The sequence below is a fragment of the Theropithecus gelada genome, chromosome 7b, assembly GCF_003255815.1.
Source record: "Theropithecus gelada isolate Dixy chromosome 7b, Tgel_1.0, whole genome shotgun sequence".
Lineage (NCBI taxonomy): Eukaryota > Metazoa > Chordata > Mammalia > Primates > Cercopithecidae > Theropithecus > Theropithecus gelada.
The window spans coordinates 58,667,252-58,693,136 of NC_037675.1; positions in this window are offsets into that span (position 1 = coordinate 58,667,252).

Sequence of the window (25,885 nt, forward strand, 5' to 3'; positions counted from 1 at the left end):
TGAAGCAGGGGTGCTTACAGGTAATAGGTGGATTCAAAGACTGGTTATGAAAGCAAAGTTTTGTCTAAAAACTTGGGGTCAACAGGAAGGAATGTTTAGGTCTGGTCTGTGGGCATGACTTCCTCCAGGCCCCTCAGGAAGGAATTTAGAACAAAGAACAGTGGTCAGAGTTCAGTCCTCAGTTCCCCCTTATCTGAGATCTACAGGCCGACAGATCCACTTCATGGGGATCTGAGTTTCTGAAAAACAACTCAGGGACATATGTGAAGATGTTATCCTTAGTTTCCATAAGGAACAAAGCATCGCGGGACTACAACTTCTTTAGCTATTGTTTTAAGCTATTGTCACCTTCTCACTTATCAAGTTGTTCATTTACTTCTCAGGGCTAGCTAGATGCCTGCAATTTGCCTTGAAGGAACCCACAATTTTCCTTTATTTCCATGCTTGGAAAGGGGGTACCTGGCAGGCCCCTAAGAGGCATCCCTGCTCCATCTCAACAATAAGTTTCTGCTATTTTAAGTCACCCAGTTTGTGGCATATAGGTTGTTACAACAGCCCTAGAAAACTAATACTCTATCCCTCAAGGACATACTGCACCTACTCTGTTAAGCCTTCCCTGTTCAATCTGTTTAAAGTAATCCCTTGCACCTCTTATGCTCCCCTACAGCTCTTAGAATATTTTAAGAGCATGTCTTTTTGTTTACATTTTTCCCATTAAATTGTGAGCTCTCAGATAGACCCTTTATCCAGTTAATCTTTTTGTCCCTCCAGAGCCAGAATGTACAGCTCTGCATTTAGAAAGCTTCCCATACATGCTTATTAAGTTAGGGGGAAGGGAATCTGTGTTTTTAAAGATACTAATGACAAATAACTTATAAGAAATGAATTTTAGATAACGTCTTGTTATCCTCTGTTAACTCATTAACCATTTCTGGAAGAATGCTTAGGAAAAAACACAACGTAAAAATGGGAATGGATGGTAACAGTCAGTTTCCAATTTCCAATTTTCCAGTTACAATTTTTCACCTATAGGTAAATTAAAAATCCCAGTTTGATAATATGCCATACTGACATGGATTTAATAAAACTAGCATTCCCATACATTAGTACAGTGAGGATGTAAATTAGTACAATGTCTTTGGTGGGTGATTTGAAACACATCTACCAAAATTTTTAATGCACATACCTTTGGCCTAAAAATTATGCTTTTAGGAATTTATCTAATAGTAATATTCACATGTGTTCAAAGATATATGTACAACTCTATTAAAGGCTGTGCTGCTTAAAATAGCTAAATAATTTTTGTTTTTGTTTTTGTTTTTTTTGAGACAGAGTCTTGCTCTATCTCCCAGGCTGTAATGCAGTGGCGCAATCTCGGCTCACTACAACCTTCCCCTCCTGGGTTCAAGTGATTCTCCTGTCTCTGCCTCCTGAGTAGCTGGGACAACAGGTGCCCACCACCATGCCTGGCTAATTTTTGTATTTTTTAAGTAGAGATGGGGTTTCACCATGGTGGCCAGGGTGGCATCAAACTCCTGACCTCAAGTTATCTGCCCACCTTGGCCTCCCAAAGTGCTGGGATTACAGGCGTGAGCCACTGCACCCAGCCTAAAATAGCTAAATAATTTTGGAAAACATGTGTGTCAATGAACAGGGGACTAATTGAATTATGGTTCATCTATAAAATGGAATATTATGCAGTCAATAGAAAGAATGGAGTGAAACTACATGGATTCATAGGAAAAGAGCTCCAATATATATTATCAAGTGAAAGTAAATAAAAAATACAATGGAATATATAGGATACTTCTATTTGGGTGAAGAATGTATAACATAATATATAGCATACATATGCTTATACATAATACGATTATTTTGAAATGATATGTAAGAAACCAATAACTGTAGTTATCCTTGGGAGGAAGATTGATAATTTTGGTTGGAAGGAAGATTACTTTTAATTCTATACACTTTGGTACTATTGGAAATTTTACCAGATACATGTATAATTATTTACAATTTTTAAAGTTAATACAAATTTATTAGCTGGGTGTGGTGACACATGCCTGGAGTCCTAGCTGCTCAGGAGGCTGAGATGGGAGGATCACTTGAACACAGGAGTTCAAGGCTACAGTGAACTATCATAGCATCACTGTACTCCAGCCTGGGTGACAGAATGAGACCCTGTCCCTAAATAAAAAATTTTTTTTAAAGTTAATAAAAATTTTTCTTGGAGAAAAGCTACAGTTACGTATATACATACGGATTCCTGGGCAAGATGGCCGAATAAGAACAGCTCCCATCTGCAGCTTCCAGCAAGACCAACACAGAAGGTGGGTGATTTCTGCATTTCCAACTGAGGTACCCAGTTCATCTCACTGGGACTGGTTAGACAGCGGGTGCAGCCCACGGAGGGTGAGCCGAAGCAGGGTGGGTCATTACCTTACCCAGGAAGCTGAAGGGGTCAGGGAACTCCCTCTCCTAGCCAAGGGAAGCTGTGAGGGACTGTCCAGTGAGGAACGGTGCTATCTGGCCCAGATACCACACTTTTCCCATGGTCTTCACAATGCACAGACCAGGAGATTCCCACAGGTGCCTATGGTTCAACATAAGGATTTGTGGAGCTCAACATAAGGATTTGTGGAAACTATTAATAGCTCTTAATAAGATCAAAATTTGGGAAAGAATAAAAAAGTATCTAGAAGGACACTCTAAAAACTTGTCTTTGGATATTGCAAAATTAAAAGAACAAATATTTGAAGCATCCCAGGCACACCTGACCTTAATGCCAGGAACTGTAGGGCTTGAAGGAGCTGCAGACAGATTAGCAGCTAGTAATCCATTAAAATGGACAAAAACATGTGGAAGCGCTGTGATTTCAATAACAATTGTGCTTTTAATCTGTGTTATTTGTCTTTGTATAGTCTGCAGATGTGGATCCTGACTCCTGCAAGAAGTAACTCACTATGACAAAGCTGCCTTTTCTTTTATCACTTTACAAATCAAAGAAGGGGGACATGTTGGGAACAGGCCTCCCAAAATCTGGCCACAAACTAGCCCCAAAACTGGCCATAAACAAAATCTCTGCAGCATTGTGACATGTTCATGATGGCCATGATGCCCATGCTAGAAGGTTGTGGGTTTACCAGAATGAGAGCAAAGAACACCTGGCCCACCCAGGGCAGAAAACCACTTAAAGGCATTCTTAAACCACAAACAATAGCATGAGTGATCTGTGCCTTAAGGACATGCTCCTGCTGCAGATAACTAGCCAAACACATCCCTTTATTTCGGCCCATCCCTTTGTTTTCCATAAGGAATACTTTTAGTTAATCTGTAATCTATAGAGACAATCTTATCACTGGCTTGCTGTTAATAAATACGTGGGTAAATCTCTGTTCCACGCTCGCAGCTCTGAAAGCTGTGAGACCCCTGATTTCCCACTCCACACCTCTATATTTCTGTGTGTGTGTCTTTAATACCTCTAGTGCTGCTGGGTTAGGGTCTCCCTGACTGAACTGGTCTCGGCCAAAACCAGTGCAAAAAGGCTGAAAATTCCAAAAACCAGAATGACTCTTCTCTTCCAAAGGATCACAACTCCTTGACAGCAAGGGAACAAAACTGGATGGAGAGTGAGTTTGACAAATCAATAGAAGTAGGCTTCAGAAGGTAGGTAATAACAAAGTCCTCTGAGCCAAAGGAGCATGTTCTAACCCAGTGCAAGGAAGCTAAGAACCTTGATAAAAAGTTACAGGAACTGCTAACTAGAATAATCAGTTTAGAGAAGAACATAAATGACTCAGTGGAGCTGAAAAACACAGCACAAAAACATCGTGAAGCCTACACAAGTATCAACAGCCGAATTGATCAAGCAGAAAAAGGATAGCAGAGATTGAAGATCAACTTAATGAAATAAAACAAGAATACAAGATTAGAGAAAAAAGAATGAAAAGGAATGAACAAACCTCCAAGAAACATGGGACTATATGAAAAGACCAAACCTACGTTTGATTTGTGTACATGAAAGTGACAGGGAGAATGGAACCAAGTTGGAAAACACAGTTCAGGGTATTATCCAGGAGAACTTCCCAACCTAGCAAGACAGGTCAACATTCCAATTCAGGAAATACAGAGAACACCACAAAGATACCCCTTGAGAAGAGCAACTGCAAGACACATAATCATCAGATTCAACAAGAAGCTAACTATCCTAAATATATATGCATCCAATACAGGAGCACCCAAATTCATAAAGCAAGTTCTTAAGAGACCTACAAAGATACTTAGACTCCCAAACAATAATAGTGGGAGACTTTAACGCCCCACTGTCAATATTAGACAGATCAAAGTGACAGAAAATTAACAAGGCTATCTAGGACTTGAACTAAGCTCTGGACCAAGTGGACCTAACAGACATCTATAGAACTCTCCACCCCAAATCAACAGAATATACATACTTCTCAGCACCATGTTGCACTTATTCTAAAATTGACCACATAATTGGAAGTAAAACACTCCTCAGCAAATGCAAAAGAATGGAAATATTAACAGTCTTTCAGACTCCAGTGCAATCAAATTAGAACTCAGGATTCAGAAACTCACTCAAAACCACATAACTACAAGGAAACTGCAACCTACTACTGAATGACTCCTGGGTAAATAATGAAATTAAGGCAGAAATAAATAACTTTTTTGAGCAATAAGAACAAAGACACAACATACCAGAATCTCTGAGACACAGCTAAAGCAGTGTTTAGAGGAAAATTTATAGTACTAAATACAGGAGAAAGCAGGAAAGATCTCTAACTGATACCTTAACATCACAAATAAAATAATTAGAGAAGCAAGAGAAAACAACTTCAAAAGGTAGCAGAAGAGAAGAAATAACTAAGGTCAGAACTGAATTGAAGGAGATAGACCAAAAAACCCTTCAAAAAATTAATGAATCCAGAAGGTGGTTTTTTAAAAAGATTAATAAAATAGACCACTAGCCAGACTAATAAAGAAGAAAAGAGAGTAGAATCAAATAGACACAATAAGAAATGATGAACAGGATATCACCACTGATCCCACAGAAATACAAACTACCCTCAGAGAATAGTACAAACACCTCTACGCAAATAAACTAGAAAATCTAGAAGAAATAGATAACTTCCTGGACACATACACCCTCCCAAGACTAAACCAGGAAGAAGTCGAATCCCTGAATAGACCAATAACAAGTTCTGAAATTGAGGCAGTAATTAATAGCCTACCAACCAAAAAAAGCTCAGGACCAGATGGATTCACAGCCAAATTCTACCAGAAGTATGCAGAGGAGCTGGTATCATTCCTTCTGAAATTATTCCCAACAATCGAAAAAGAGGGATTCCTCCCTAACTCATTTTATGAGGCAAGCATCATCCTGATACCAAAACCAGGCAGAGACACAACAAAAAAAGAAAACTTCAGGTCAAAATCCCTGATGAACATCAGTGTGAAAATCCTCAATAAAATACTGGCAAACCAAATCCAGTGGCACATTAAAAAGCTTGTTCACTATGATCAAGTCAGCTTCATCCCTGGAATGCAAGCCTGGTTCAAAATACACAAATCAATAAATGTAACCCATCACATAAACAGAACCAATAACAAAAACCACATGATTATCTCAATAGATGCAGAAAAGGCTTTTGATAAAATTCAACACCCATTCATGCTAAAAACACTCAATAAGCTTGGTATTGATGGAAGGTATCTCAAAATTATAAGAGCTATTTATGACAAAACCACAGCCAATATCATACTGAATAGGCAAAAGCTGGAAGCATTCCCTTTGAAAAGCAGCACAAGGATACCCTCTCTCACCACTCCTATTCAACATAGTATTGGAAGTTCTGGCTAGGGCAGTCGGGCAAGAGAAAGCAGTAAGTATTCAAACAGGAAGAGAGGAAGTCAAATTATCTCTGTTTGCAGATGACATGACTGTCTATTTAGAAAACCCCATCATCTCAGACCAAAGATTCCTTAAACTGATAAGCAACTTCAGCAAAGTCTGAGGATACAAAATCAATGTGCAAAAACCACAAGCATTCGTATACTCTAATAATAGACAGAGAGCTAAGTCATGAGTGAACTTCCATTCACAATTGCTACGAAGAGAATAAAATACTTAGGAATACAACTTACAAGAGATGTGAAGGACCTCTTCAAGGAGAACTGCAAACCACTGCTGAAGGAAATAAGAGAGGACACAAACAAATGGAAAAACATTCCATGCTTATGGATAGGAAGAATCAATATCGTGAAAATCGCCATACGGCCCAAAGTAACTTATAGATTCAATGCTATTCCCATTAAGCTACCATTGCCTTTCAGCACAGAATAAGAAAAAACTACTTCAAATTTCATATGGAACCAAAAAAAGCCCATACAGCCAAGATAATCCTAAGCAAAAAGAACAAAGCTGGAGGTATCACGCTACCTGACTTTAAACTATACTACAAGGCTACAGTAACCAAAACATGATACTGGTACCAAAACAAATATATAGACCAATGGAACAGAACAGAGGCCTCAGAAATAACACCACACATCTACAGCTATCTGATCTTTGACAAACCTGACAAAAACAAGTAATGGGGAAAGGATTCCCTATTTAATAAATGGTGTTGGGAAAACTGACTAGCCATATGCAGAAAACTGAAATTGGAACTCTTCCTTACATGTTATACAAAAATTAAATCAAGATGGATTAAAGATTTATACATAAGACCAAAACCATAAAAACCCATGAAGAAAACCTAGGCAATACCATTCAGGACATAGGCGTTGGCAATGAGGTCATGATTAAAACACCAAAAGCAATTGCAATAAAAGCCAAAATTGACAAATGGGATCTAATTAAACTAAAGAGCTTCTGCACAGCAAAAGCTGTGCAGAAAAACTATCATCAGAGTGAAGAGGCAACCTACAGAATGGGAGAAAATTTTTGCAATCTGTACATCTGACAAAGGGCTAATATCCAGGATCTACAAAGAATTTAAACAAATTTATAAGAAAAAACAAACAACCCTATCAAAAAGTGGGCAAAGGATATGAACAGACACTTTTCAAAAGAAGACATTTATGTGGCCAACAAACATATGAAAAAAAGCTCATCATCACTGGTCATTAGAGAAATGCAAATCAAAACTACAATGAGATAACATTTCATGCCAATTAGAATGGTGATCATTAGAAAGTCAGGAAACAACAGATGCTGGCAAGGATGTGGAGAAATAGGAACTCTTTTACAATGTTTGTGGGAGTGTAAGTTACTTCAACCATTGTGGAAGACAGTGTGGCAATTCCTCAAAGATCTAGAACCAGAAACAGCATTTGACCCAGCAATCCCATTACTGGGTACATACCCAAAGAATTATAAATCATTCTACTATAAAGACATATGCACACGTATGTTTATTGGAGCACTATTCACAATAGCAAAGACTTGGAACCAACCCACATGCCTATCAATGATAGACTGGATAAAGAAAATGTGGCACTTACACACTGTGGAATACTATGCAGCCATAAAAAAGATGTGTTCATGTCCTTTGCAGGGACATGGATGAAGCTAGAAACCATCATTCTTAGCAAACTAACACAGGAACAGAAAACCGCATGTTCTCATCCCCCCTGCAAATGTGCTTTGAACCACCTCCACCCCTGGGTTTGGGGACTCTCGGAGAGGAAAACTATCTGTGCACAAGTTAAATCTTCAGATTCCTGGATTCTTAAGGCAGGTAGGTGCCTGTGGCATTCACCATGTTAATTTAATTTAATGTTAAACACTGAAATTTGAATGAAAATGAGTTGTTAAAAGGCAAAAGTATTTCATAAGTAGGAGCTGAACAATGAGAACATATGGGCACAGACAGGGAAACATCACACACCAGGGCCTGTTGGGGGATTGGCGGCTAGGGGAGGGGTACCATTAGGAGAAATACTTAATGTAGATGATGGGTTGATGGGTGCAGCAAACCACCATGACACATATAGACCTATGTAATAAACCTGCATGTTTTGCACATGTATCCCAGAACTTAAAATATAATGAAAAAAAAATATATGTGCATGAAATACAGCTTAGTGATATCTATGAGACTTATTTTGCTAGCTATAATAAATAATTCATCTAACATGATGTAATTAATTTTATTTTATACCTGGTAACATTTGTAATTTGCAAATGGATTTAAGCACCTGTTTTAGTATCAGACAGTTTTGAAATAGTTTACAATTGTATTACAAAAGCAATATATGATCACTGAAGAAAAATTAGAAAACAAAGACAAAAACAAATAAACATCCTTAATTTCTAACACCTAGAGATAATCACATCACAATTCAAAGAATATCTTTCCAGAGCCTTTTCCATACTAAAATATGTGCACATAAAAATGACATATGTACTTGAAAATTTTTTACTGATAATATATCATTAACAGATTGCCATGTTTATAAACAGAATTAGACTTTTAGTGCTAGAAGAAACCTTCAAATTAATTTAGAAGAGGATAACCAAAAAATGGCCCTACATATCACCACTCCTCCCTTGAATGCCCTTGATATTACTGAGTCATCAGAACGTTTGCTTGTAAAGTTCAGACATAGCCTCAAAATCCTCCTCAACACAATCCTACAGAAAAACCACAACCAAAAGATTAATGTCATCAAATAAGTTGAAACTAATTGATCTTGACTAACTTAAACTAACAATGAGGAGTCAAATATTTCTGGACCATGGTCATACAATTAACAATATAAACTTTTGGCCCACAACGGCCCTTTGATATTTTAGGAATAACTTGGACATAGATCTCTAAACCCCGGTCCCAGTCTAGCTGGTTGAGCAAATGGTGACTTTCCAGAGCCTTTTCTGTAATGAGGATAATAAACATCCCCCCTGCAAATGTGCTTTGACGTAACTTTTAAAAAGCTAAAATACTGTATTTTATATGTTTTTAAATATTATTTTATGGACTATACCTCAAAATATTAATGTTAAACACTGAAATTGGAATGAAAATGAGTTTTTAAAAGGCAAAAGTATGAAATAATAATAAAGTATAGCTAAATTTCTATATATTCTTTGTGCTTCTCCACATTTATACAATGTGGCCATTCTGTCTCCACTGTAACACACTTCCAAGGAACACAAGTATTTTTCTACTTGATATTTTGAATTTTTATTTTTTTTAAGACAGGGTCCCACTCTGTCGTCCAGGCAGGAAGTGCATTGGCGCGATCTCGGCTCACTGCAACCTCCCCATTCCAGGTTCAAGCGATTCTCCTGCCTCAGCCTCCTGAGTGGCTGGAATTACAGGCATGCACCACCATGGCCGGCTAATTTTTGTATTTTAAGTAGAGATGGGGTTTCACCATATTGGTCAGGCTAGTCTTGAACTCCTGGCCTCGTGTGATCTTCCCACCTCAGCCTCCCAAAGTGCTGGGATTACAGACATGAGCCACTGCAGCTGGCCTGTGGCCAGACCTAAATGACCCTTTCCAGACACTTGTTTGTAAAAACCATCCAGGATTCTGAGCTCACGTGAGGCTCATGGTGTGTAGTTTAGAAATCTGACATAGAGGAATGCCACCTCTACCCCTGGCTTTGGGGACTCTCGGAGAGGAAAACTATCTGTGCACAATTTAAATCTTCAGATTCCTGGATTCTTAAGGCAGGTAGGTGCCTGTGGCATTCACCATGCAGTATCTAGTGGTGTCTTCTAGACAATCCAGCTTGACTTATTGCACTAGCAATGAATTGTAGCCTGGAATGCACATCTTGGGACTGAATTCTACCACTGCTACCAATTCAAGATAATAAATACTGCCCAGTAGAGTCAACAATACATAACAAACATTTATTGAGCACTTATTTTGTGCCAAGCTTGTTTTGTGCCAACCTCTGTTTTAAGTTCTGAGGCTACAATGATTAGCCACAGTTCCCAGCCTGTGAAATGGGGAAGAGAGACATAAACGAGATCATTTTTTCTACTCTGGACTTTTTCTATGTTTCGTACTTATCCCGTGGCTAAGGAAATGAGGTAATATTTATAAATCAAATCTGATAATCTAAGTAATAATCTACTTACCCTTCATAATTTAACAAGTAAATTAGTCGGGTGTGGTGGCTCACGCCTGTAATCCTAGCACTTTGGGAGGCCAAGGCAGGTGGATCACCTGAGGTCAGGAGTTTGAGACCAGCCTTGCCAACGTGATGAAACCCCATCTCTACTAAAAACACAAAAAATTAGTCTGGCATGGTGGCAGACGCCTGTAATCCCAGCTACTCAGAAGGCTGAGGCAGGAGAATCACTTGAACCCCAGAGGCAGAGGTTGCAGTGAGCCAAGATCGCGCCACTGCACTCCAGCCTGGGCAACAAGAGCAAAGCTCCATCTCAAAAAAAAAAAAAAAAAAAAAAAGTAAATTAGAGTAAATTAGCAAGTTTTAAAACTTTTTTTGTTCTTGTTATACTCACAACATGTATTATTCATTTGTTACGTTATTTACTTATTATTTATTTTATTTATATGACCTAGCTAGATAAAATGTGGACCTGGTAACACTGGTTATTTCAGAGAAGAGGTATTGCCTGCAGTGGGTCAGAATGGGCCAGAATGGAAAACTTTCATATTTATTTGCTTTTCTTGTTTGATTTTTAAATGAAAATATATTATTTTATAGTTGGGGGGAAGGTTGGGGTTTTTTGCAGGGGGCGCACAAGGTCCCACTCTCATCCAGGCCGGAGTGCAGTGGTGTAATCACGGCTCACTGCAGCCTTGATCTCCAGGCTCAAGTGACCCTCCCACTTCAGTCTCCTGAGTAGCTGGGATTAAAGCCTCATGCAACCATGCCTGGCTAATTTTTTAAATTTATTTTTGTCAAGACAAGGTCTCACTATGTTGCCCAGGGTGGTCTCAAACTCCTGTCCTCAAGTGATCCTCCCACCTTGGCATCCCAAAGTGCTGGTATTACAGGCGTGAGCTCCACACCCACCCTTTTTTTTTTATAGTTTTAAATAATAAAAGCATTATAGGTAATTTTCATTATTTCAAGGATAGTGGAGTATTTTCTTAAGATCTTTTAAAATCGTAAAACAAACTCTTTAAGAGATTTGGCTAATGCTGAAACTCATGAATTGGTTTTTTTCTTATAAATCAAAACAGGTCTCCCCCACTCCCAGCATGTAGCATAGTAAGCGTGTTTTGTGGTGATTTAGCTATTTCTACAATGCCAAATAGGTGTTAGAAAAACAAAAAGGCTCGACATATGTTTCTAACAATTTGTTAAAAGGGTTTTGTTGTACTGGACAGACCATCTTTAATCCTGCAGTTAGTTTGTGGAGCTCATCCTATTCCAGGCAACTTCTTGAGGTTCATCTGAGTCTATGTCATCTCTAAGGGGTACAAAACTAGATGAAAAGCCGCAGTTACATCTGATAGTGTCCTGATACACTGAGGACAAAAGCCCAATAGAATCATATAATTATTGTACCATGAGCAGCACTATCCTACCATACTCTCCTTTCATTCATGTTTTTACAGGCTAATACTGGGTACCTCAAACCCTCAATATAAATGGGATACCAGAACAACAGCAGCAATAAAAAATTAATAACAATGACAATAATGATAATACTGTATTCCTTACATGCAGAAAATATTGTGGACAACAGTAAAACAACTATAAGGTAGCTGGAAGAGGTAAAAAGATTCAGTGTGGAAAGAAAAAGTTAAAGGAATTTTTTTTAAGGTTTTAGCTTTGTGGGCCGGGCGCGGTGGCTCACGCCTGTAATCCCAGCACTTTGGGAGGCTGAGACGGGCGGATCACGAGGTCAGGAGATCGAGACCATCCTGGCTAACACGGTGAAACCCCGTCTCTACTAAAAAATACAAAATCTAGCCGGGCGAGGTGGCGGGCGCCTATAGTCCCAGCTACTCGGGAGGCTGAGGCAGGAGAATGGCGTGAACCCGGGAGGCGGAGCTTGCAGTGAGCTGAGATCCAGCCACTGCACTCCAGCCTGGGTGACAGAGCGAGACTCCGTCTCAAAAAAAAAAAAAAAAAAAAAAAAAGGTTTTAGCTTTGTAACTGAAACAATACTGATACACATTTATAATCCACAAGGCATCAGGCATCTAGATGGCTTACAGTATTTTTCCCCAGCTTTTCACTGAGTCTGTGTGTGTGTGTATTTTTTATTTTCATAAGATACACATAACATAAAATGTACCATTTTCACCATTTTTAAGTGTAGGATTCAGCGGCATTAAGTACCTTTACAATGTTGTGCAACCATCACAATTATTCATTTCCCAAACTTTTCCATTATTCCAAAGAGAAATGCTATACCCATAAATAATAACTTTCCATTCCCTTCTCTGCTCAGCCCCTGGTAATCACTATTCTACCTTCTGTCTCTATGACTTTGATTATTCTCAGTACCTCATGTCAGTGAAATCATATGATATTTGTCCTTCTGTGTCTGGTTGATTTCACTTAGCACGACATCTGCAAGGGTCATTCACGTAGCATTTTTAAGAACTTCATTCCTTTTAACTCTGAATAATATTCCATAGTACATATATACCACATTTTGTTTATCCATTTGTCTGTTGATGGACATTTGGGCTGTTTCTACCTTTTGGCTATTATAACTAATGCTGCTATACATTTTTTTTTTTTATTTATATGTCTATTTATCTATTTTTAGAGACAGGGTCTCACTCTGTCACCCAGGCTAGAATGCAGTGGTGGGATCATAGCTTACTGCAACCTGGAACTCCCAGGTTCAAGGGTAATCTTTGGCCTCAGCCTCCCATGCAGCTGAGACCACAAGTGTGCATCATCACACCCAGCTAATTTTTAAATTTTTTGTAAAGACCCCTGTGTTTCCCAGGGTGTCTTGAACTCCAAGGCTCAAGAGATCCTCCTGCCTTGGCCTCCCAAAATTCTGGGATTATGGCCTATAAATGTTTATAACACTGCTGGGTAGCTGTTTCCTGCTACTTCATTCTCAGGTTACAGGACTTTGATGAGCGCATACCTTAACTTCCTAGTGGTTTATTTTGTTTTTGCCAGGAGTGTTTGTAGGAGGGCACTAAAGAACCCACAAATTCAGAGACTTTGACTAATGATGTTAACGCCTAGTGAAAGACAGAACTCTCGTAGGCTGAAAGAACACTGTATTTATATATAACTTAATATGTATTATTAGTATATTTAAATAAAGAATATGTCGAGAGTTGGAAGTGGCCTGTATAAAAGTGTAGAAAAAGTTGAAGTGGAAGATGCAATTTGAAGTTAGAGAACTGTGATACGCAGACTGTAAATTATAAGTCAGTGGAACAGACACATGCATTTTGGAGACAGACACAGAAAATGATTACAGCATGAAAATGCGTATTTAACTAAACAAACAAAAAGGCCAAATTATAAACTTTTTTTAACAAGTCTTTCCCAATAATCTGCTTGATGGTCATGCCTCATCATATGTTCTCTATCTCCCACCCAGAACTTTTTTGTTCAGAGTTTAATGTAATAATTAGCTGTACAATTATTTGTTTAATGTTTCTCTCCCTTAAACTCAATGAGGATAGGGATTATGTTTGTCTTTTGCATAGTGCCTGCTACATATAAACATGAGTCTCTTGTAAATTTGGTTGTTCTAATACATTCAGATCACAACCTCGAAATTATGTGCCAGAACCTGGAAAGTTAAAGCTGTCGACTCCAGCTAATCCACCAAAAGAAAATTGTGTTATAGTAAAGTCAATCAGGCAGCCTTCCCTTGTAAAGACTTTCCAGCACACTGGGCTTCTCTCAAACTCCAGTAGAATTCAGGATTGCTCAAAATAGGAAGATACAAAGATATGAAAGAAATTTTCATTGATATTCCAAAATGATCTCTGTAGAAATGTGCACAAGCACTTAATTTACTATAATGATTCCTTCTAGCAAGATATTTCAAGATTTTAACCATTTTATCTTAAGTGGAAACTAAAATATAGATGGAATCATGCAAAACAAAAGTACAACATAGTTGGCAGGGCTCAGTGGCTCATGCCTATAATCCCAGCATTTTGGGAGGCCGAGGCGGGTGAGTCACCTGAGGTCAGGAATTCGACATCAGCCTGGCCAACACGGTGAAACCCAATCTCTACTAAAAATACAAAAAGTTAGCCAGGCGTGGTGGCACACACCTGTAATCCCAGTTACTCAGGAGGCTAAGGCACGAGAATGCTTGAACCCAGGAGGCAGAGGTTGCTGTGAGCCAAGACAGCGCCACTGCACTCCAGCCTGGGAAACAGAGTGAGACTCTGTCTCAAAAAAAAAAAAAAAAAAAAAAGTACAACATAGTTAATAGTTTTTTTAATGACTAATTTACCTTTTCACTCAGATTTTTCAACCAACTTAGAAACCATGATAATAGGGGTGAGAATTTTACCGAAAGAACAAACAGAGAACCCAAAGAACAAAGAGAATCCTTTGCCTGTTCTCAGAAAGTAGCAATGGCAGTTGGAGGAATAGAACTCATACGTCCTGAATTTCCAGTTTCAGGACTGGAATCCTCTCTTTCTTCCTCAAAGAGAGACTGTTTTGTGAACATGAAAGTGACCTGATTGAGCTATTTTCCAGTGCCAGCCATATTCCATATAGCAGAAATAAGCTTCGCTAAGCAACTCTCTATATTAAGGTGCTGCTTCTCTCTTTTGGCCTCCCAGAAAACCCATATCCTAACGCCACTGTTCAAATAACCATCAGTTCAGATGCTGTCAATAACAGTACTGGACCTTCAGAGCTCTTTAATGAAGAGTTTTATGAGAATTAAAAGTACTTTAGAATTATTTTTATATATATGTATATGTATATGTGTGTATATATATATGTAGAGTGGAGGAAGAAGCAGTTATGGTTTTCTGCATAGTTAACATGAGCAAAATTCTCACAGCATTCAATAAGTTGCTGTTGGTAATCTTAAATTTCTTTTCTTGAGGGACTGTGGAAAACCCCTGGCCAAGTGTAGCTTGAAAAAGGATGGCTATAATCTGAACTTTTCTTCTTGTAGGTCTAGCTAATGCTCTTTTGCATGTCCCACATGGTCCCACACCTGTATTTCATATTCTGATATCTGGGTTCCTATTTCCTTTACAGATTTTCTGAGGCTGCCTTGCATAACAGCAAACATTTACAAAAAGCTTACCTTGTACCAGACGCTGCTCTAAGCATTTATATGTCTCACAACAAACCTTATGAGACAGATACCATTATAATTGCATTACACAGATAAGGAAAATAAGGCACAGAGAGGTTAAGAAACTTTCCCAAAGTCACATAGTTAGTATGTGGCAGAAATTAGTGATTCAAACTCCATGTAGTTAACTACTATGCTATATTACTTTTCTAAGTACCAGGTACTTGATCACAGAATTCTTAAGGCTCACTCTCACCAGTATGCTCAGAAAAAGTCTATTTCTATTACCTTCCTTTTTTATTTCCTATGCTGTTTGGCACAGAAACTCCAAATTCGTTTGAGTTGGGAGAGAGCAATGAGAGATGGTAAGAAAGACTACACAGATACTATCTCGGATACTGCTTTGTGGATTATATCAAGATATATGTGATTTTGCACATACAAAGATGCTTGCAGTTGCCGTAAACCTACTATTTTTTTATGCCTGTAAATTTTAGGACATCCTGAGCTGACTGAAATTACAATTCTATTAAAGTGTCAGGAAATTAAAGCATGTAAAACATCATAAATATTCCCCCAACATAATAATTACACCATGCTCTTCCTTTAGCAAGTTACTCTTTATTTGGAAAAAAAAAAAAAAAAATTCTTGGCCAGGCACAGTGGGTCATGCCTATAATCCCAGCATTTTGGGAGGCCAAGCCAGGTGGATCACCTGAGGTCAGGAGTTTGAGACCAGCCTGGCTAACATGGTGAAACCTCGTCTCTACTAAAAATAAAAAGATCAGCCAGGTGTGGTGGCATGCACTTGTAATCCCAGCTACTTGGAAGGCTGAGACAGGAGAATCACTTGAACCTGGGAGGTGGAGGTTGCAGTGAGCTGAGACCGTGCCACTGCACTCCAGCCTGGGCAACAGAGCAAGACTCTGTCTCAAAAATAAATAAATAAATAAAATAAAAAATTATCTTTCATTGAAATTTAATGGATCATGCATTCCTAATCAGAAAAAAAATGAAGTTACTTCCATTTTGAAAAATACGTATAGTAAATTCTGGAGAAAAAAAAATGGTGTCATCTATTTCCTTATTTTTCCACAAATTAAAACCAGGTGATATACATATTTTTTAATATATATATATATATGTATGTATATATACATATAGGATGCCATTTCTCAATGGAGAATAGATTCACTTTCCAGGATTAAAAAACAAACAAACCACACGCACACAACTCAACTAATGCAAAATTCATTGTATGAATGTTGACACTAGATTTCCTTGACACTAATTTTTCTTGCAACTATTAATATAACTATTAATAAAAAGATAATACATACTGACAAGACCTTACATTTCTTTTATTGAAAATATCACCGTTGATTAAAAATGTTGAAATTTTTTTCTTATGCAAACATATTTTATTGCTGTGCAAGATTGCCCTCTTGTGTTTTCTCTCGTTAAGTCATTATTTTTTATTGATTTAATATTAGCTTTTAACTTTTCCGCCTAAAATTAACTCATTACTAAACGAACTTCAAAGCCATTTATTCCAAACCACACAGATCAGAAGTTAATGTTAGTGTTATGGTTTGTGGTACATAGTGTACCTTTTTAAAGATGTGAACTAGTTTATAATAAACTACGGCCTAAGGGTAAGAAAAAGCAGAGTCAAACAGAAGTAAATACATAAAGAAAAAATTAGAATAATACCAAGGAATTCTAAAGCCCTGATACTAACTTCCTACATTAATGATACAGCCAATTAGTCCATTAGTATAGGTCTAGCTTAATATCCTTGTGGTCGATTTCTTCCTTTGCTTATTTAATTACTATAGGTACATAAAAACACTATAACATTCTTTATTATTTTGAAATTGCTTCCTTGTATATTAATTAGCAGTTTCCTTTTAAATATTGGCTAACTAAAACAAGTATTCTCATATGTTGTTAGTGGAAATGTAAATTTGGTACATGCTCTTTGTAAATTAAATCAGCGGCATACATTAAGAACCTTAAAAAAATAATTAGGGGCTGGGCATGGTAGCTCATGCCTGTAATCCCAGCACTTTGGGAGGCTGAAGCAGGTGGATCACTTGAGGCCAGGAGTTCAAGACCAGCCTGGCCAACATGGTGAAACCTCGTCTCTACTAAAAATACAAAAATTAGTCAGGTGTGGTAGCACGCGCCTATAATCCCAGCTACTCAGGAGGCAGAGCCAGGAGAATTGCTTGAACCCTGGAGGCAGAGGCTGCAGTGAGCCAAGATCATACCACTATACTCCAGCCTGGGCAAGACAGCAAGACTGTGTCTCAAAAAAAAAAAAAAAAATAGGTTTGCTTCTAGGAACTATTATTATTATTATTATTATTGTTATTATTATTGTTATTATTATTTTTGAGACAGAGTTTTGCTCTGTCACCCAGGCTGGAGTGCAGTGGCATGATCTCCGCTCATTGCAACCTCCACCTCCCGGGTTCAAGCAATTCTCCTGCCTCAGCCTCCCAAGCAGCTGGGACTACAGGCATGTGCCACCATGCCCAGCTAATTTTTTAATTTTTAGTAGAGATGGGGTTTCACCATGTTGGCCAGGATGGTCTCAATCTCTTGACCTCATGATCCACCCACCTCGGCCTCCCAAAGTGCTGGGATTACAAGGCATGAACCACTGCACCCAGCACTTCTAGGAGTTATTTTAAGAGCATAATCCTAAGCATCCAAGCAATTTTATGTCCAAACTGATCATCATAGCCTTATTTATAGTGCAAACATTAAATAAACATTATAGTGCTGCTTTCCCTTCCAACACTTTGTTATTTGGAGGAAGAACAAAATAGAGTTAGGCGATGAATGCCTCCACCATAACCTAGGCAAGGTCCTGTATTAGATTAGATTGGAATGCAATCATACAGTGAAATCTTTTGCAATGAATAGAATTTTAAGGTAATATTCAAAACAACACAAACTTTTAAAGTGCTATGATGTTAAGTTTAGAAAAATTAGGATATAAATGTATATGTATATGTGTATGCGTGTGTGTGTATCATAGTAATCTAAAAGCAATCCTCCTGAAACTACACACAAAGACTAAAATGTAATGCCTCAAAATATTACTAGTGGTTGTCCTTTGGTTGTGGCATTATGTTGGGTTTTTCTTCATTTTTCACTTGTCTATATTTTCCATGTTTTTATGTTGAACATGTATTACTGTTATAAGAGATGAAATCCCCATGTTCTTATATTGGCAGAATTGAGGTATTGCGCCTGTTTATACAGATCAGGAATTCTGCGGGCTGTACAAGCTCAGAAAACTTCTCTAAAGAAAACCAAAGCTTCAGGGTGGGCCTGGCCAGGGCTCATGCCTATAATCCCAGCACTTTGGGAGTCCAAGGCAGTAGGATCAGGAGTTCAAGACCAGCCTGGGCAACATAGTGAGACCCTGTTTCTACAACGAATTACAAAATTAGCTCAGCATGGTGGTGCACACCTATGGTCCTAGCTACTTGAAAGGCTGAGGTAGAAGGATCACTTGAGCCTTGGAGATTGAGGCTGCAGTGAGCCATGATTGTGCCACTGCACTCTAGTCAGCATGAAATGGGTGACACAGTGAGACTATCTCAAAAAAAATAAAGAAGGAGGGAAGGAAGGAAGGAAGGAAGGAAGGGAGGGGGGGGGGGGGGGGGGGGGGAGGGAGGGAGGGAGGAAGAAAGAGGGAAAGGGAAGGCTAAGCTTCAGCAATTAGCTCAGATACAGCATCCAATTGAATGGCTATAGATAAGTGGGGTGCCCCTACTCCACTAAAAGAGTGGGGAAGGTCCTTTCCCTCCTGAAACTTTCCCTCCTAATACCTTATTATTTGGAGGAAGAGCAAAATAGAGTTAGGTGATGGATTCCTTCACCAAACAAGTAAAAGAGCAAACAAAGCAACCATTTATTAAGTATTAATGCATGCTAGGTTAGTTGAAAAGGGTCAGAAGCTAAATGTGATGAGAGGCTGAACAAAAAGAAGGATGATTACAGAACTTTAGCCATCTTGTAGGACCTCCTCAGCTTGCAATTTTGCAACAATCTTTCCCTTATTTCTCATCCCCACTGCCAATAGCAATCCCTTTTCCAGACTGCAGTAAGAATGATCTTTTCAAAGAGCAAATCTTCAACAGATTCCAAGGGTACCTTGGAATAAAATTTAACCCCCTTGGGGTGGCTGACAAGGCCCTTCATGATCTGGTTTCAGCTTTCTCATCTTACAGACACATTCTGATCTTCCCAGGCTTCATCTCTGGTGTTCCAGCTTGGAATGACCCGCCCTGTATTGTTTGTCTAGCTAACTTCTGCTTACCCTACACGTCTCAGGTTAAATATTGCCTTTATTGGGAAACCTTAGTTGCCCTTGCCATGTGCATCCATTGTAGTCACTATTTTCTCTATCATAGCCCTTTCTGATTGTTACTTAAATCTCCGGTTTAATTGTCCTTCTCCTCATCCTGACTAGGATCTGTGATGGCAAGTGCCGAGTCTGCCCTGTTCCTCATGCTACGTATAATGCCTAGCAGGGGAGCAGCTATTGTTCATTGAATGAATGAATAAGTGGGTGATTAAGTGAGTTAATCTGATCATATTTAATTTCTCAAAAACTTTCTTTGAATAGGTACTCTAATTGATGCAAGTACATATCAAACTAAAGAAGATATCCATTTTGGGATGGTAGTGGTCTTGGGGATGCTGTGAGTACTTCATTCAGCGCTGAAGTCCTAAATTCTGTTCCTTGTTCATGGGTGCATAGTAGTCCCCCTCTAGCCACGGTTTCACTTTCCATGGTTTCAGTCAACCACAGTGTGAAAATATTAAGTGCAAAATTCCAGAAATAACCAGTTCATAAGTTTTAGGTTGCACACTGTTCTGAGTCACCTGATGAAATCTTACACCATCCCACTCTGTCCCACTCAGGATGTGAATCATCCCTTTGTCCAGCATATCCATGCTGTTTGTGCTACATGTCTGTTAGTCACTCAGTAGCCAGTTAGGTTATCAGATTGCGAAAAGAGTATATATAGCGCACTATCCATGGTTTCAGGCATCCCCTGGGGACTTTGGAACATACCCCTGCAGATAAGGGGGGGCTACGACTTGTATTTGTGTTTATAGACTTTAAGGGATTTCTAAAATTAGTTTTTCAAGTCCCTGTGGGAAAAAGTAAACATCCTGATACATTGAGGGATTGTTTTTAATCCTTACAGACCTCTTCATCTAACAATAGGGGATATTCATTAAATGTTCATAAAAAATCTCTACAGACACCAGAAAACATTTGTATAATATTAAGGCTTTTAAAAGTACACAAATTTCATGTGCAGAAAAAGCTGATCTCTCCTATATAAAAAGAAGTGTACATATATTTACATAATAAAAAGATGGGAAGTACATAAAAGTATATATTGTAATTATTTCTGAGGGTCATCTTGTGTAAAATACTTTGCTTTTTTTTACTCTTTTTAGTTTTTCTCTGTATGAGCACGTATTACTTTTGTTAAAATACCAACAGTTATGTACAAAAAAATCTTTATAGTAAGATGAATTTCTTTAAATGTAGGCAGCAGTTTCAAAAAATGTTTTAAGACTAAAGAAGAGCCTAGAGGCAGTTAACCAATTGCATAGTTACTTGAAGTGAATTAGGGGAGAGGTTAAGTTGGGCTGTACCATAGAATTAACTCTTGAAATAGGCCATAAGCAGTAGTTCAGACAGCTGGTCAGGGAATGTCCTGCACCACCTATCTCAATAGATCTAGGAAGTGACTTTCTCTTTGCTTAACAATAGGTCCAGTGATAAGCAAAACTGCCCTCCTTCAAAGCTCCCTGAAGTGCAAAAAGACTAAGGAAGATCAAAGGAACCATTAGCCACTCCCTGAACTTCAAAGGTTTCTCCTATGGGAACTCTGAGAAGCAGCTGTGTGTTTGTACATTACATAGAAACTTCCATTACTGTGCATAAATATAACATGAGAAATATCTTGGTCACTTTATTCTTTCAGTTTCCTTACTATGGTTGCACTTTTGGGTTGACAGTTTTGTAAACACATGAAAATGAGGAATGCATCAAAATATATTAGGAATAGAGATCTACATACCCCAATAAGCACTGTGACACTATTCTACTCTTAGCATATCATTTTGTCCTTTCTAAGCCTTTTTTTTAAATGTCTTTATTGTTTCTATATTTTCTCACTCAGAGACAAAGTAATGAAATAAACATTTTGTTTCACATAACTTGTGTTTTAATGCAATATTCAGGCAAAGTTTACAAAATCATTTTCCTTTCCTGAACTGGCTTCACAGAGTCTGTCCCCACAATGATGGAAAATGTCCCTTCACTAAAACATGTGATGCAGGATGTAGTGAGCTAAAGCTAAAATAATTCAGTCAACCGCGTGTATGTAGACTGTTGTACTGTTATTGAACACATTGCCTCAAAGTGTTCATTTTAATAATAAAAAATACATCTGGGGCCAGGCGCAGTGGCTCATGCCTGTAATCCCAGCACTTTGGGAGGCCAAGAAGGGTGTATTGCTTGAACTCAGGAGTTCAAGACCAGCCTGGCCAACATGGTGAAGCTTTGTCTCTATCAAAAATGTAAAAACTTAGCCAGTTGTGGTGTCACATGCCTGTGGTCCCAGCTATGGAGGAGGCTGAGGTGGGAGAATCACCTGAGCCTGGGAGGTGAAGGTTGCAGTGAGCTGAGATGTGCCACTGCACTCTAGCCTAACTGATAGAGAAAAACCCTGTCTCAAATAATCATCATCATCATCATCATCCTCCTCCTCCTCCTCTGTGATTATTTTAAGTAAAATAACCTTGAGGCCCAAGTATATCACATATGTGATGAGAAGTTCTATATAAGTAAATTTAGTTAAAGCTATATACACCAAGAGTGAGATCTACATTCTGAAAAGGTATAGAACAAGATCAATCTTTTATTCTTGTATTCAAAATAATGTATTATGTATATACCAATAAAAAGAGGAATAAGACGTAATTCCTACCCTTAAAAGACTTCCATTCTAGAAGAAGCAACAGACAAACAACGATCACAGAAGTCTGCAGCACTCACAGAGTAGGGAGAAGCCAGTTTTGCAAGAGGTGGGGAGGGGTGTGTGTGTGTGTGTGTGTGTGTGTGTGTGTGTGTGTGTGTGTCTGTCTGTCTCAGAGAGAGACAGAGAGAGAGACAGAAGAGAGGGGAGAGGGGTGCATTACGAGGGGTGATGATTCCAGGAACCATCATGTGCTCATGTGCAGCATGAGCACAGACAGAGAGGCCAGAAATCATCTTGTACCTTTCAGCAACTGCAAGTTACGCAATTCAAAGGTCATTCATTTATATATACAATAATTATTAATTGAATATTTTGGGTTGAAGTTGTGAATGGCAAGAAGTAACTGCTGCTTCAAGGTAAGATTGCCAAAAGGGCTTTGTTTATGTAGTGAACGTAAGTGGTTGCTTTACCAGCATCCACTCCACATTCTTCTTCCTAACACAAACCCAATTTTGTTTAGTATACATCCCTTTTCCACACACCCACACACCTCCAAGGAAGCTCGCCTCACTCAGTCCCCTTCCAGTGATTGACTCAGAAATAGTGTGTGATATATTCTAACCAAGAATATAGCCAGAGAAGTTTGCTAGAGATTTCTGGAAAAGTAAATCTGTGAGGGTTACTGAAAGCATCTCCCTTCTTCTCATTGGGCATGAATAAAGAAGCACTTAGTCCCAAACACTTTGGGCAGCCATATTATAACAATGAAGGAAATCAGCATTAGGATGGAGCTGACTCTGTGAATGGAAGGAGAGAGACAGAAACTTGGGTTCACAATGATATCCTGAAACAACTAATCCTGAACCTCACTCTGCCTCTGACTGTCACATTTCCTTATTTTTTTAAAAGCCAGATTGAGCTTGTGGCCAAAGCACCCTCACCAAAGTTTAGATTTGATTATTAGGCTATGGGAGTCACTGAAGAGATTTAAGCCAGGGAGTGCCATAATATGTTTGTATTTTGTAAGGGTGGTAGTGGTAGAAATGTTGAGGATGGATGGGTGAGATGGGAGACCGGCTAACATTTACAGGGTCTTCCTATATGCTCTGTATTAAACACTTTTCCTATAATAATTCATTTTACCCTTCCAAAACCCTACACGGCATGTAATAGTATCCATATCTGACATGAGGACTCTGAAGCCCGGACACATTAAGTTGTCAGCACCACACAGTCACTAATTGGCAGAGCCAGGATCTGAACTCTAATTTTATTTAGATACTCCTTCATCCCCCAGCCATATACATCAGGAGAAGCTCACCTCATACTCTACCTCAAACAGGACTGATTGACATAAGAGTAAATCCAGCCCCTTTCCAGTGTCTGGCTCAGGAATAGGCCAGTGATCCAATTCTGGTCTGACTTCTGACCACCAATTCATAGGGTTATCATAAGAAGTAAATGAGCTATTGGCCGGGCGCGGTGGCTCAAGCCTGTAATCCCAGCACTTTGGGAGGCCGAGACGGGCGGATCACGAGGTCAGGAGATCGAGACCATCCTGGCTAACACGGTGAAACCCCGTCTCTACTAAAAAAATACAAAAAACTAGCCGGGCGAGGTGGCGGGCGCCTGTAGTCCCAGCTACTAGGGAGGCTGAGGCAGGAGAATGGCGTGAACCTGGGAGGCGGAGCTTGCAGTGAGCTGAGATCCGGCCACTGCACTCCAGCCTGGGTGACAGAGCGAGACTCCGTCTCAAAAAAAAAAAAAAAAAAAAAAAAGAAGTAAATGAGCTATTATTTATAACATGCTTAATACACAGGAAGACCACAATAAAGGGTAGCTATTGTTATTATTAAAAGCTTCTATTATCAAGAACAACTGAGAAAGAATGTCCAAAGGAGGGAAAGAGAGAATGGAGAAGCCAAGGGAAGAGTTTCTGGAAGGGCATGGCAGGATGAAATGCCACGATAGAATAAAGTGATGTGAGAACTGGAAGAGTCTATTTAGGACATAACAGGTGATTTTTTGCCAGAGTGTTGTTTGAAGAAGGGCTGAGATTGAAGCCAACCCACCAATGAAGAGTGAAATTGTACCTGAGTAGAGACAGTGGATGGCTATTGCAGATTAGGAGTTTGTGGTGGAAAGGGGGCAGGAAGGTGAAAAGGATGGTAGCGGGAAAAGTCTCTAAAAGGGGCATGTTTATAAACTTTGAGGCAGTAGCTAGCAAACATAACATGGAAAATTCAGGAGAGAGAAACAAAGATGGGACAGGTTCCAAAGCAGACTGAAAGAGACAGCATTAAGCCCACAGGTAGAGGGAGGTATTAGTCATGAAGAATTGACGCATCTTCCACCCTCTTCAGGCTGGGGGGGAGGAGGTAAGGGTAAGTTCAGATACAGATGAACTTATAGGCATGGCAGTAGAAGGCACACCTATGAAATAGTTCACTTTTCTCAGTGAAATGGAGGCAGGGTTATGTGCTGAGGGTGTGAAGCAAGTAGTGGTTGAGGATAGTTGCTGTTGGATGAGGCTGGCATTGGAGACAGGTTAAAACAATTCTACACAGCTGAAGGCACAGCTAAATTGGAGACCAAAAATTTTCAGTGGCTCTAATATGTAGGAATATATGATTCTCTCCAATATGTCTCACCAGCCCAGGTGTATCTGTGAGAATCATCCTGACCATGTCTTCAGGCATGTTATGAAGAGTTAGTGTGAGGCTGAAAGTAATGGAAATGGGGACCATTTGACCATAACCAACCATCTCTGGTTTTTCATAGTCCTCAGAGGCCTCAATGCTACACACAAAATTGATGTCTACCTACAATTGGGACTGCCATCCACTACTGGCAAGGGGAAAGAAGGTTAAAGAACAGGCTGCCATTCCCCAAATTCGAAGGGAAGAATCAAACTGTTAGCCCTTTATCTGGACATCTCAGAGTGTTCTAAGATTACAGGTAGTACAACAATATACTAATATTCATCCTTAGGTTAAATTCTTCAGCTCTCAAGTTTGATGTATGTTTTCTTTCATTCAAGATGAAACAAAGTTAAGGACATTGATTTTCAGGGCTTTATGTATAATAGATAGGATTACTGGGATTAAGAACCACATGACATGTAAAATAAAACTACACAAATATTTAAATTATTTAGTATGTGTGCCTATGGCATATAACAATGCCATCCTGCTGTGTCAAGGGAACTTAAAGCATCTTTCCATTATTCATTCCCACAGTTACCTTTCAGGTAGGTACACAGCTAGGTTTTCTCTCTAAACCTAACCAATAAGAGAAAAATGCCTCACTGTTAGAAAGAATTAAAAAGAAATTGTTCTCCTTCCAAGCTGATTTCAAGATATTGCTTTAGGATGTTGTTTTAAAATTGCTGTTGGTTATTTTAATTGATTTAATGAGAAGTTTTTTTCTTCTAAAAAATTAGGCATGTTCTCTTCTTCCTCAAAAGAGAACAGTAGTAAAAAAAAAAATTACTTGCTTCATAGGATATTACAAAACAATGAAAATATCAACTAACCACACAGAAGAGTATCACTGCCACACTTACCTTGCTCTCAGCCCTTTCTTTCCTACGAAATATTGCTCATGAAGGTAGTTGTTTTTTCAGTCTCATAATAG